At 41.8% G+C, this 14195-nt stretch overlaps 1 pseudogene; it reads left to right on the top strand.

Annotated features, from left to right (window-relative positions):
* Nucleotides 1-14195, top strand: part of LOC141080337 (serine/threonine-protein kinase TAO1-B-like) — a 94843-nt pseudogene that overhangs the window by 64968 nt on the left and 15680 nt on the right.

Raw genomic sequence — 14195 nt, 5'->3', positions numbered from 1 at the left:
CAAAAAAAGAGGCAAAATTGCTGAAAGCCCCCATAGATTCCTGTGAAGTCTAGCCTGTGGATCATGATCAAAGAGCTTCCATTTAATTACAGTACACACAACAATAATGTAGTATTGCAGTATATATTTAGATGTCAGATGATTATATGATACAGGAAAGATGTATATCTTTGTACCGTGTTAGCCAGTGGATAGAAAAATATTCAGGATTGAGAGTCCTCAGTAGTTGATACCTTATAATGGCTAACTGAAAAGATGGTAACACATTGCAAGCTTTCGAGACTACTCAGGTCTCTTCATCAGGCTAGACTAATACAAAATCTGAAGATGATTATATGTAGATCTAAAAATAAAGTGGAAGTTTAAATAAAAAATTTAGAAAATCGAAAGAAAAAAAAGTTTAAAGTGACACCTCTTCGAAAGTAATAAAAATCAAATAAAATAAATTTGCTATTGTTCTGTATCAAAATATAAGATTATTTAACCCCTTAATGTCTATGGACGTGCACAGTCCGTCATGGCAGGAGGTAACTTTCAGCGCCATGACGGACTCTGCACGTCCTGCCTTTGAACTGTCACTGCGTGTAAACACGCAGTTTCAGTTCAGTGCCGACAGCTGTCTATGACAGCTGAGAGGCACAGGAAGGGGGGCAGGGACCCTTGCACTTGGTCCCTGCACCCACAGCGCTGTGATTGGTCTGTCAGATTGACCGACCAAACTCAGCAATGATCAGCAGGAGAAGCTGAAATTTGAGCTTCTCCTTGCCTGATCAGTGTAGGAGCCCAGCGCTGTAGTGGCTGAGCCTCCTGCACTGACAGCTAGGAGCGGAGCCCGCACCGCCCCTGGCTGTTAACCCCCTCACTGCTACGATCGAGCGTGATGGCAGCGTTCAGAGGGTAGGGGGCTCCCTCTGCCTCAGGTCGGCGTCCCTGCGATGTAATCGCGGGGCCCGATCTGTGCCATGATGACCCGGAGGTGTCATGACAACCTCCGGGTCATTTACCTACGGAGAGCTGGTGAGATCATGCTCACAGCATGGTGTCAGCAGCTCTCAGCATTGGTGTAATGCATTACAATGCTGGAGCACTGTAATGTATTATACCGAAAGTGAAAGTCCCATAAAGGGACAAGGTAAAAAAAAACATTTTTTTTTTAAAAATGTAAAAAAAATTATTAAAAAATAGTATAAAAATTCCCTAAAAAATCCCCTAAAAATAACACATTTTTATGTAAAAAAAAATAATAATATAAACAAAAAAAATACACGTTTGGTATCGCCACGTCCGTGAAAATCCCATCCATAAAAGTGTCACCCTAGTTAACCCGTTCAGTGAATGCCGTAAAAAAAAAAAACACAGAAAAGTAGCAAATTATACTTTTTCCAAGCAGTATCATCATACCGCTTGGAAAAAGAGCAATAACACGCGATCAAAAAGACGAATATAAATAAACATGGTACCGCTGAAAACGTCATCTTGTCCCGCAAAAAACGAGCCGCAATACCGCATCATCAGCGAAAAAATAAAAGTTATAGCTCGCAGAATAAAGTGATGCAAAAATATTTTTTCTATAAAAGTTTTTATTGTGTAAAAAAAACACCAAAACATAAATGAGGTATCGCTGTAATCGTAGTGACCCGAAGAATAAAGCTGCCATACTAATTTTACCACATGCGGAACGGAGGGGGAAAAAAAAGCATTCCTAAATTGCTGGTTTTTGTTCATTCAAAAAATGAACAGAAAAATAAGAATAGAAAGCGATCAAAAAAACGCTATGTGCCCGAAAATGGTACTAATAAAAACGTCAGCTCTTCCCGCAAAAATCAAGCCCACACATGACTCTGTCGGCCGAAATATGGAAAAATTATAGCTCATTGAAGATCATTTTTGTGGAAATAATATGATTTTTTTAATTTTACGGCTCTATGTTATAACCTTCTGTGAAGCCCTTGGGGGTTCAAAGTGCTCAACACACATTTAGATAAGTTCCTTGGGGGGGTCTAGTTTCCAAAATGGGGTCACTTGTGGGGGGTTTCCACTGTTTAGGTACATCAGGGACTCTCCAAACGCGACATGGCGTCCGCTCTCGATTCCAGCCAATTTGACATTCAAAATCTCAAATGATGCTCCTTCCCTTCTGAGCACTGCCGATTGGTCTTCCTCCACACATTGGGGTATCGGTGTACTCAGGAGAAATTGCACAACAAGTATTGTGGTTCATTTCTCCTGATACCCTTGACAAAATAAAAAAAATTGTGTCCAAATAAAAAATTTTGGGAAAAAAAGTTAAATGTTCATTTTTTCCTTCCACATTGCTTCAATTCTTTTGAAGTACCTAAACAGTTAATAAACTTCTTGAATGTGGTTTTGAACACCTTGAGGGGTGCAGTCTTTAGAATGGTGTCACTTTTGGGTATTTTCTGTTGTAATGACCTCACAAACTTCAAAAAAAATGGTTTTGTAAATTTTGTTGGAAAAATGAGAAATCGCTGGTCAACTTCTAAGAACCCTTATAACTTCCTAAGGAAAAAAAATTTTGGTTACGAAATTGTTTTGATGTAAAGTAGACATGTGGAAAATGTTATTTATTAACTATTTTTTGTGACATATCTCTCTGATTTAAGGGCATAAAAATTAAAAGTTTGAAAATTGCAAAATTTTAAAATTTTTTGCCATATTTCCATTTTTTTCATAAATAAACGCAAGTCATGTCAAAGAAATTTTGCCACTATCACGAAGTACAATATATCACGAAAAAACATTCTCAGAATCAGCGGGATACGTCGACGCGTTCCAGAGTTATAACCATATAAAGTGACAGTGGTCCGATTTCAAAATTAAGGCCTGGTCTTTAACCTACAAAATGGCTTGGTCGTTAAGGGGTTAAACTATTCATTTTATCAATAAAAATGTCGGCTGAGTGCTCAAAAACAAGCACTCACCCAGGTTCCTTTATAGGAAAATAAACTTATGGGTCTCAAAAAAAAAAAAAAGGCAACATAAACAAAATTTGGTTTTTTTGTTACAAAGTTTGCTACATAAAATATTTATCATCAGATATAGTATTAGGCTGCGTGCACACGATGCGTTTTTTTAAGCGTTTCCGCAGCGTTTGAGCCGGCTCAGACGCTGCAGAAACGCTTAAAAGATGCGTCCAATTAATTAGCATGCGTTTTTGGCTTTCTGTGCCAATGCATGCGTTTTTAACCGCTCAGGAATCGCTTAGCGGCTAAAAACGCAGCATGCTCATTAATTTCCGCATTGCTGAGCATTTTTAGCCATCCCCAATGATCCCAGAAATCGCGTGTCAAAAAACGCGTCAAAATCGCGTCAAAATCGCGTCAAAAAATCGTGCGGAAAAAGACGCGCGATTTCTGGAAAGGGGATCCTTTTCCTGAGCGTTTAAAAACGCTAGCGTGTGCACATAGCCTTAATGTGTAATGTGAAGTTATATAGCATTTTAGCGATGTTTGCCTGTGTTTGCAGAAGAGCGGCTACATAGTGAAAATGAAGTTATGTTCTCCCTGCGGCTGCTCACTTTCAGTCTTTGAGGTGTTGCAAGGTGCGTGTATAGTCACTATACGGCTGTGCTTACTCACTATACATTGAGTCCAATGTCATCGCCCTCCTGACAGCTTAACTGATGACCTGCTGAGCACAATACTAGCTGTCAATAAAGGTGCAATAGGATGTATGATCACTGTGTAGTCACTCTTTGTTCCGTTTTTCAGCACATGATATTGTAAAATAGACAAAAAACAAGATTCCACACAGTTGAATCAACGGAAAAATAAAATTATTGTTCTTAGAAAAGGGGGAGGAAACTACGACAGCTCAAATAAATGAAAATGGCGGGATCATGAAAGGGTTAAATAAGGGATACTCATCGTAAAAGGATGGCATAACCTAATGTTATGCTATCACTGTATGATGTGTAGGAACCCAAGTGATCCTGAGGATGAAGAGGACTAAATCAGTGCTGCGCTCTCTCCCAACCTTTCCCTGCGCAGTCACCACCTGCTTTGACGCAAACTGCAGCGTAGTCCTATTTAAGTGAATGGGGTCTTGGTGCAGGTCTCCAGTCCCCTGTGTGGGGAAAACTTAGAAGGGAGAAAGGTACCAAGTTTCATTCTCATTCTGGAGGAAGTCCCTGTAGTCTCCTCTGTGATCATAAGGAGATGTCATATCATAGTGATCTGCCATGGTTATGTGAGAGATGCCAATACTTGTTTTAAGCAATATTTATTTTTAAAAACATCAAAACAGAAGTTGTTTGTTGCATTTTAGAGAAATCCTTTTTGTGGTCAGTAAGCAGAGAATTCATACAATAAATCATCAAACTGAATGACTAAATCAGGTTTTCTAAAAAATGTGGGAAGTTCACGTATCCTCTTTACAGGTGACGAGGCAAATCCAGGAACATGAGCAAGACTCGGAGCTGCGGGAACAGATGTCTGGCTACAAACGCATGAGGCGGCAACATCAAAAGCAACTGATGGCACTAGAGAACAAGCTGAAGGCGGAGATGGACGAGCATCGGCTCAGGCTCGACAAAGATCTAGAGACTCAGCGCAACACTTTTGCAGCAGAAATGGAAAAACTTGTAAAGAAACACCAGGCAGCCATGGATAAAGAGGTGAGGCTACTATTCCGTTATTGCCTCGTTTTACAGACCCGATGCCAGTTACTAAAACAAAGCAGCGGACACTTTTTCCATCTCCGCCGCCACTCTGTTCTAGCAACCATCTCAGGTCACTTCAGTCGGACCTTTCTCAGTATGACTTGAACAGCCATGATTATATAATACTAGATGGTGGCCCGATTCTAACGCATCGGGTGTTCTAGAATATGTAGACCATCAATGATATGGAACGATACGACGGTCGTTGGAACCCTGTCTCTCAGACCCTGTAGTATTGAGGTCGTTGTCTCTGTCAAACACACCGATGCATGCTGGCCAGCGGGAGACCGACGTTCAAAAGATGGTCCAGGACGATCCACCCCGATCGGCGATCTCACAGCGGGGGCCTGGTCGCTGCTGCGTATCTCACTGAGCGCCGGTCAGGGATACTTCCGCTGCCGGGAGATGACAGCCTAGCACCGGTCATCTCCTGGCTGCGTCACCGCTGATCTCCGTGCGGCAGGAGATGACCTGCGGCAACCGTCGGGAGATGGCACATCTCCTGTTGGTAGCAGTGGCGTGCGGCGTTCGAATTCCGCGCCAATTCGCAGCCTGGATGCGCCTGACGCTGATTTGTCACGCCCGTCCGGCCGTGACCAATCAACGACGCTGGATTTCCGTTACAGACAGAATTAGACCATTATATAGTAGATGGAAACCTGACCATGAGAAGGAAAAGATACATTTTTTTTTTCCATGAATGTATAAAATGACAGTGGAAATTACCAATGTAGTTAACTTTCTTTCAACAGTTGAAGCTGATGGCCAATGAAGAGAAGAAGTTTCAGCAGCACATTCAGGCACAACAAAAGAAGGAACTGAACAGCTTTTTGGAGTCACAGAAGAGGGAGTACAAATTAAGAAAGGAACAACTGAAAGAGGTACAACATACACAACCTATAGTAAATTATGTCAGTCGCTAGAGGCCAGCTTCACACTTTAGTGCCTTGAATGGGAATGACTTAAAGTACTAGGCACAGTGACTGCAAAATACACAGCTCCCTGCTCGTTAAACAAACATGGAGACTTTTAGAAGCGGGTGTCAGGAGATGAACCTTGGTCTGATATGCCTATCTATCCTAACCATAGCCATCAATATCAAAGTCCCAGAAAACGCTTTTAGTTTTTAAGACTAATTTAAAACCTAGTTTAAAGATTCAGCTGGTCTATTGTGTTTATTTAAAAAAAAAAAAAAAGATGGGTTTAGCAGAGGAGGTCAGGATTGTAATGGCCAGACAAATATATTAAATTTCAAGTCAAAGTGGCACAAAGATGCTACACACACTTGTTCATAAGTTAAAGGGAGCCTGTCACTCTAGTGATGCTGCTCTAGCACAATTGCAGCCAGGAGTGATGCTTTTTCTGCAATGTTCCTTGTATGTACATAGGAAGAGACCTGTCAATCAACTGGAACAAAGCATTGAGAAGCCAGTCAGGGCTGCGTATTCAAACTATTAGGGTATCATTATTATTATTTATTTATATAGTACCATTGATTCCATGGTGCTGTACATGAGAAGGGGTTACATACAAATTACAGATATCACTTAAAGTAAACAAACTAATAATGACAGACTGATACAGAGGGGAGAGGACCCTGCCCTTTCAGGCTTACATGCTACAGGATGGTGGGGAAGGAGACAGTAGGTTGGGGGGTTGCAGCAGTTCCGGTGTTGGTTGAGGTGATATCTCCAGTATTGGTGAGGAGGTAGCGGGGTCATTGCAGGCTGTAGACTTTCTTGAAGAGGTGGGTTTTCAGGTTCCATCTGAAGGATCCAAATGTGGTTGATAGTCGGACTTGTTGGGGCAAAAAATTCCAGAGGACAGGGGGAATTCGGGAGAAGTGTTGGAGGCGGTTGGGTGAGGAGCGAGTAAGTGTGGAGGAGAGAAGGTGGTCTTGGGAGGACCAGAGATTACGTGAAGGAAGGTATCGGGAGATTAGTTCAGAGACATATGGGGGAGACAGGTTATAGATGACCTTGTAGGTCAGTATTAGTAATTTGAACTGGATACGCTGAGGGAATGGAAGCCAGTGAAGAGATTTGCAGAGGGGAGACGCGGAGGAGAGAGATGAATTAGTCGGGCAGCAGAGATAAGGATGGACTGGAGAAGGTGCGAGGGTGTTAGCAGGGAGACCACAGAAAAGGATGTTGTAGTAGTCGAGGCGGGAGATGATGAGGGTATGCACAAGCATTTTAGTAGATTGAGGGTTGAGGAAAGGACGGATTCTGGAAATATTTTTGAGCTGGAGGCGACAGGAGGTAGAAAGAGAAAGGGGGTATGTGCAGACGATGCGGCTTCATCTGCGGATTTTTCCGCACGGAATCGGCGGAATCCGCAGGTCAAAATGCCTGCGTTTTACCTGTGGATTTCGCCTGCGTTTTTACACCTTCAGATTCCTAGAATGAAATGGGTGTGAAACCACTGCAGAATCCGCAAAAGAATTGACATGCGGAAAATAAACCGCTGCTTTTCCGTGCAGATTTTTCCACAGCATGTGCACAGCGTTTTTTGTTTTCCATAGGATAACTTGGTACTGTACATCCCTTGGAAAACTGCTGCGGATCCGCAGGGCCAAATCCGCTGTTATCCGAGCATGCTCGTGTGCTAACTGAGTGTCTTCGCTGTGCTCCAAAATTATGTTTGTTTCTCCGTTCAGGGATTGCCTGTGTTGCGGCAGTCTAACAGCCACGAGACATGCAGCCTCAGGGACTCTGAACATATTATTTGAGCACGCCAAAGACATTCGGTTAGCACAAGAGCATGCTGGGATAACACCTTATCCGAGCACATTCGCTCATCACTACAAACTATTTTCTCAAATGCTGGAACACTTGCCATTTTCTTTAAATGTAATGTCTGGCCATTAATAGTCTGACCACCTCTGCTAAACTATGTTTACTTTTTTTTTTTTTTTTTTTCAGTGGAGATCAGATTGAAAGTTCAGAAATTTAACATGTGCTAAAATTATATGTTTTAACACCAAAGGAGCAAATGGATTGATTATTGCCTCCCCATACCAATCTTTGTATTTTGTATTCACTGTTAATAAAAAAAAGTCTTGTTTTTTCCTCCAAAGGAGTTAAGTGAAAACCAGAGTACTCCGAAGAAAGAGAAACAAGAGTGGCTGTCGAAGCAAAAGGAGAATTTCCAGCATTACCAGGCTGAAGAAGAAGCCAATCTCCTGCGCCGTCAAAGGCAATACCTAGAGCTGGAGTGCCGCCGTTTCAAGAGGCGGATGTTACTCAGTAGACATAATCTTGAGCAAGATTTGGTCAGAGAGGTATGATAGCGGATCCATTGCATATTGCTAGAAGTTAGTGATGTACACGTTCTTTTACCCTCAAACCATTTTCAAATTGTATTGGTACACGAGCTCTACTAATATCTTGATTTGAAAAATTACAAAGAGTTTGCAGAGATTTTTGATACAACTAAAGTTTTCATTTTTTTTATGGAAAGCTTTATTTGTTTTTCCCAACTAGGAGCTAAATAAGAGGCAGACACAAAAGGATCTTGAACACGCCATGCTTCTAAGACAGCATGAGTCAATGCAAGAATTAAGGCCCTTTTACATTTAGCGATGCACCAGCGATCCAACCAGCGATCCGACCCGGTCAGGATCGCTGGTGCATCGCTAAATGATCGCTAGTGAGCTTTCATACAGAAAGATCTCACAGCGATGCAGCAGCGACGCAGCGCACGATACTTACCATTCACACACAGCGATCCTGCGTCCTCCCGCCCGCGTCCAGCGTCGCTCGTCGTCACAGCAGGAAGCCCAGCAGGAAGCGCCCGACGAGAAATGGAGCCGGACATTCTCGCGCGATCAGCGATGGACAGCGGGGGAGCCGGTCGCTGGTAAGTATCACACATAGCGATATCGCTAGCAATATCGCTATAACGTCACAAAACCAGTGACGTTTTAGCGATATTGCTAGCGATATCGCTTAGTGTAAAACCCCCTTTAGAGTTTCGCCATCTAAACACTATACAGAGGATGAGATGTGAGCTCATAAAGCTTCAACACCAGACCGAACTCACGAACCAGCTAGAGTACAATAAACGGAGAGAGCGGGAGTTAAGACGCAAACATGTCATGGAGGTCCGGCAACAACCCAAAAGCCTCAAGGTAACAACTATTTCTATGTTGATTAACAATGGCGTGATACCTAGGAAATACTAACACAGCCATACAACTACATATTTGTGTAGTTTGCAATTTAAGTTGTACCAATGTTCACATAGAAAAATGCGAGAGTGTGCATTGAAATAGTTAACTACATTGTGTAGCAGATTGTGCTTTTAAATATTATTATGCTCACTTGCATAACACCAAAATATTCCGCAGCGCTTTCCAGACAGACATTGTCATCACTGTCCCCATTGGGGCTCACAATCTACATTATCTATCTGTCATTGGTGTGAATTGAACCCATGACCCCAGCGCTTAAAATCAATAGTGCTAACCACTGAGCCACTGTGCTGCCCATGAATATAGCAGTGCACATCATGATGTGGGCTAATTGTATTTGCACACTTGCAGGCAGAGCGATTTTGTATTATCAGACTGTTCATAAGCAAATTTGCATTTTATCCAAAATTTTAATTTTGATATTCCTCGCTGAGACCTAAAAGGGAATGTGTCCTGAGTGTGACTTGTTTAGATTCCGTTCTTAGGCTGGTTTCACATTAGCGCTGAAACAACGCTGCGCACTGCGTCGGTAAGCCCCTCCCCGGCTCCCTGCCCGCCCCATCCGGGATCACCGCCTACTATCGCATTTGCACGCATGCGATTGGCGCACCCTATCTTTAGCATAGGGTGCGCAGATCATGCGCTGCCAGTGTGAAAGTAGCGTGCTGCGCACTTTTGACGGTGCGCCGTGCGCGCCGAAATGCAACACGCAGTTGTTTCAACGCTAATGTGAAACCAGCCTTATGCATAAATTGTAAGACTTCTAATTTTTTTTTTTTTTTGTAATAAAGATAGTGACATGGAAAATTAAATAAAAGAAAAAAAAACAAGAAAAAAGTGTAAGATACAAAGTTGATTTAAACAATGTTTAATGTAATAACCACAGGTTATGGCTGATGAGTGGGCGTCCATCACCTTCAGCTCCCACCTATTGCAAAAGCAGAGGCTTCTTTCTATAGCTTTTGAAAGGTTTAAGCCCTGCTCGCTCACGGCCGCCTCGCCATTCAGTTTGCGTCTGGATACAACCTCCACACCACATTAAAATAACTCTGTTCTTCCGATGGTTATGTCTTTCTCATCCGATATTTGTGGTTTATCTTAGGTAGTTTTACCTTTCTAATTGCGTGATTACCGTGTTTCCTCAAAAGTAAGACAGTGTCTTTTATAGTATTTTTGAGTCCGAAAAATGTGCTAGATCTTATTTTCATGTGATGTCTTATATTTTCCCATGAACACCAATCCACTTTTATTCTTTAACAAATTAGCATCATTTAGTCAAATATAATCATGTCATCCCTTTCTGGAGCATCAGCATAACTCTCCAAACCATAAATTCCATCATGTTGTGTATGTAAAAGTAAAAAAAAAAAAGTTGAACAGATCTTCAGTATTCAGAGATGAGGTATAGCCATGAATAAATTATAACGTACTCCTCTTACTTTTAACCTTTTGTGATGTTTATTTCAAGTAATAAAGATGTCCTTTTATATTTTATTCATGACTATATATCATTTGATGAATACTCCACTCAGGGTTATTTCAGTAATTTATTTGTTCATACATTTTCCTATTTGTTATATGTGGTGCCATCGACTGGCTAAATATATACAGTATTTAAATTTTAATTTCCATTCGTAAATGTATTTATTCTCTATCTACTGTTTACTCCCACAAGAATCACACTTACCTGACCCTGAACAATAGACTGAGTAGCTGTCAGGTCTTCCTGCATTCCCACAGCAGTTGGCTCCCCCTGCTGACTGGAAGTAGTATCACTCGTGTGGAGTTAGAGCGGAGTGATAATGGGACTCGAGCTGTGTGTGCGAGCTGCAGTACAGTACAGGTGGAATAGCGAGGGACCTTGCAGCAACGCAGATTAGGGTGTGGTGTGTAGGGTCCAGTGAATGCAATTTTTTTTTTTTGTGGGGTGGGGGGTCTTTAACCACTTTCCGACATGTCGTAATAATACGCACATGTCGGAATCCCCCTGTTTTGTGCAGGATGCAGCACTAAGCCTGCACCATTCTGGGCACATGACAGCTGATCTATACAGCTGACATGTGGGTGCAACAGCCGCAGGTGGAAATGTGATCCACATGCTGCTAACTAGTTAAATGTCACTCTCAATCTCTGATAACTGCATTTACCTCGCGCTTACAGGAAGCGCACCACTGGCTCCACCCATCGGTGACCCCATCACATGACCGCGTGTCACCCATGGGTCAGCATGACAACCAGAGGTCTGCCGCAGACCTCTGTGGTTGACATTGCCAGATTGTTATAAGGGACACACTGTGGTCGACGCTCATAGCAAGTGAGCATTGCTGCTACACACAGGTGATATGATCGACACCTGTCAGAGGCGATCAAAGTATTGCAGCTTTTAGTCTCCCATGGAGACTATTGAAGCATGCAAAAAGTTTAAAAAAAATAAATAAAACATTTTTTAAAAAATAGAGAGTTCATATCACCCCCATTTTTGTCCCATTCAAAATAAAACAATAAAAAAAATCAAATGTACACACATGCATCTGGGAGGCACGGTGGCTTAGTGGTTAGGGTCCTGGGTTCGAATCCCACCAAGGACAACATCTGCAAGGAGTTTGTATGTTCTCCCCGTGTTTGTGTGGGTTTCCTCCCACATTCCAAAGACATACTGATAGGGAATTTAGATTGTGAGCCCCATCGGGGACAGTGATGAAAATGTGTGCAAACTGTAAAGTGCTGCAGAATATGTTAAGACTATTATTATTGCCCTGTTCAAAATCGCCCGATCTATAAATATAGAAAAAACAATTAACCGAATCGCTAAACGGTGTAATAAGAAAAAAAAATCATAACATCGGCTCAGCATGCAAAAAATAAGCCCGCAACCAGCCAAAGATCACGGAAAAACGGAGACGCTACGGGTCTCCAAAATTGCCCCTTTTTTTTTTTTTTTGAGAAACCTTGCATTTTTTTCACCACTCAAATAAAAAAGAACCTAGATATGTTTGGTGTCTAAGAACTCTTAATGACCTGGAGAATCAGAATGTTAGGTCAGTTTTAGCATTTAGTGAAAATGGTGTTAACAAAAAAAACTATGGAATTGCACTTTTTTTTTTTTTTTTTTTTAAATTTCACCGTACTTGGAAAAATTTTTTCCCTGTTTTCCAGTATGCAATGTTAAAACCAGTTGTGTTGTTCAAAAGTGCAACTTGTCCCTCTAAAAATAAGCCCTCACATGGCCATATTGATTGAAAAATAAAAGATAAAATGGCCCGTGGGTTAAGGGGTTAATTAAGGGTCCTGCTGTATTCTTTATAACTGCCTGGACACTTCCGTATTAAACCGCAACTAGGGCTTATTTTCGGGTAAACACTGTAATATAACCCCTAACCTACAGATGTATACACTGCTGTGAATTGGAATTATCCGCATAGTATTACATCAAGTGATAATCAACTAGTCATATAGTAAACTAGTAATGATAGTGACTTCATGTAATAATTTCATGATTGCATCTAAGGTGTCTTTTAATTAGTGTGTTTTTTTGTTTTCCTCTAACTTCCTGAACAGTCTAAAGAGCTTCAGATCAAGAAGCAGTTCCAGGACACTTGCAAGATTCAGACGCGGCAGTATAAAGCTTTGCGGAATCACCTTTTGGAGACCACACCAAAGAATGAACACAAAGCCGTCCTCAAGCGACTGAAAGAAGAGCAAACCCGTAAACTGGCAATACTAGCTGAGCAGTATGACCATAGCATTAATGAGATGTTATCTACACAAGCAGTAAGTGTAGGAGTCAAGTCATTTGAAACGTATTTGGTACAGTCAGAGACGAAGGGCCTGTGCACACGAGACTGATCTGCTGCAGATTGCCCTCAGTGGAAAATGCTCGGCAGCTAAAATCCACAGAGAATTTAGCTGCTATATTTGCAGATTTTAGCTGACATGCTACATCATTTCCACAATGCTGGTACTGTGATACCAAGTGAATTGTTTGCAAGTCACTGAAAAGTATGTTGAATTCAAAGAAATATAACAGAAAAAAGGCCATAATTGCCGATACCTGGTAAAAATATATAATGCAGAATGCAGCGGGCCACCATGATAAAAGGCAGAGGCCGCACAGTTGCACAATTCCAATGAACAACCTTTCACACCTATGATCCAGCGGGAAGGGTTGCTTAGTACCACAAATGTTTCGCTCAGAAAATACAGGAGGAGTTTTTCGGTCTACCCATCCTGTGTGCACAGCTGACATTTCTCCTTCTTGTTTGTTCTCCGGTGTGGGGAGCAGGGTGGCTGCCTCTACTATTGTAACCCTTTATGAACTTCTCTATCACATCATCATTAGAGAACACAGGAACCCTTTCTGAACTTTTTAATCTTCATGTTAGCGCTATTGGCAAATTGGATCATTTGTGTGACCTGACATTCTCTTACCGTATAGATAACACAAGGTGATCCAAGCATGTGTATAGGAGCACATTTTGGTGCCGCTTTTATCCCGTTAATATCTGATCTCTTTTGCATAAAGGGTTCTTCTGTTCTGTCTTCAGGAGCGATCTGCTCCCAATCCTCCCAGCTTCATGCTTGCTGTGAGGTTGGGGTGGTAGGTGCACTCCTGATAAGTGACAGCTCTGACCAGCAGCTTGGGCGCTCTCCTGGGCAGCCAGCAGAGGCAGCTTTGTCTTTACAGCATCAGAGGGGTGCAAGGGCACTGAAACTGTCCAGATCCAGCAAATAACTTGCAAGCGCTGCAATCTTTGCCTTGGAGACTGTTCACCATTGGTAGTCTGCAGAGGTTGCCAGTAAGGCCTGTTTCACACTTCCGTTTTTGTGTCCGCCAAACGGATCCGTTCCCGTTTTTTTGACGGAAACGGATGCCAACGGATCCTTTTTTTAAAAAACGGATCCGTTTTTTTGACGGATCCGCGGTAACCGTAATGGAAGTCTATGGGACAAAAAAAAACGGATCCTGCAAAAAATGGCGGATCCGTTTTTTTACGGAAAACAACGGATTTTGACGGATTTGAAAAAACGGAAGTGTGAAACAGGCCTAAGCTAGGTAGCAAGCAATAAACTATAGCAGAAGTCCCTCCATTCTTGAGAACAGAGAGGATTTTCAATAACCTCTAAATTTCAAAGTTGCTTGTTTTTACAAGCATTTTGCAATTTGTGTCCATTTTAAGAAGATGAAAAAACCCCTTTAAGGGCATCGGTAGAATGAATGTTAATAAATATATATTTATTAGCTGTGTCCATGCATTTTTTAAAAAAAAACAACATTTTGTGCTTGTTGTGGAAATTCGTTTTTCATGTATCTGCGATCGC

This window comes from Dendrobates tinctorius, unplaced genomic scaffold, assembly GCF_039654945.1.
Source record: "Dendrobates tinctorius isolate UK_male_01 unplaced genomic scaffold, ASM3965494v1 ptg000016l, whole genome shotgun sequence".
NCBI classification, from domain to species: Eukaryota; Metazoa; Chordata; class Amphibia; order Anura; family Dendrobatidae; genus Dendrobates; species Dendrobates tinctorius.
Note: the sequence above shows the minus strand (reverse complement) of the source record. Positions and strands in the feature narration are given on the sequence as shown.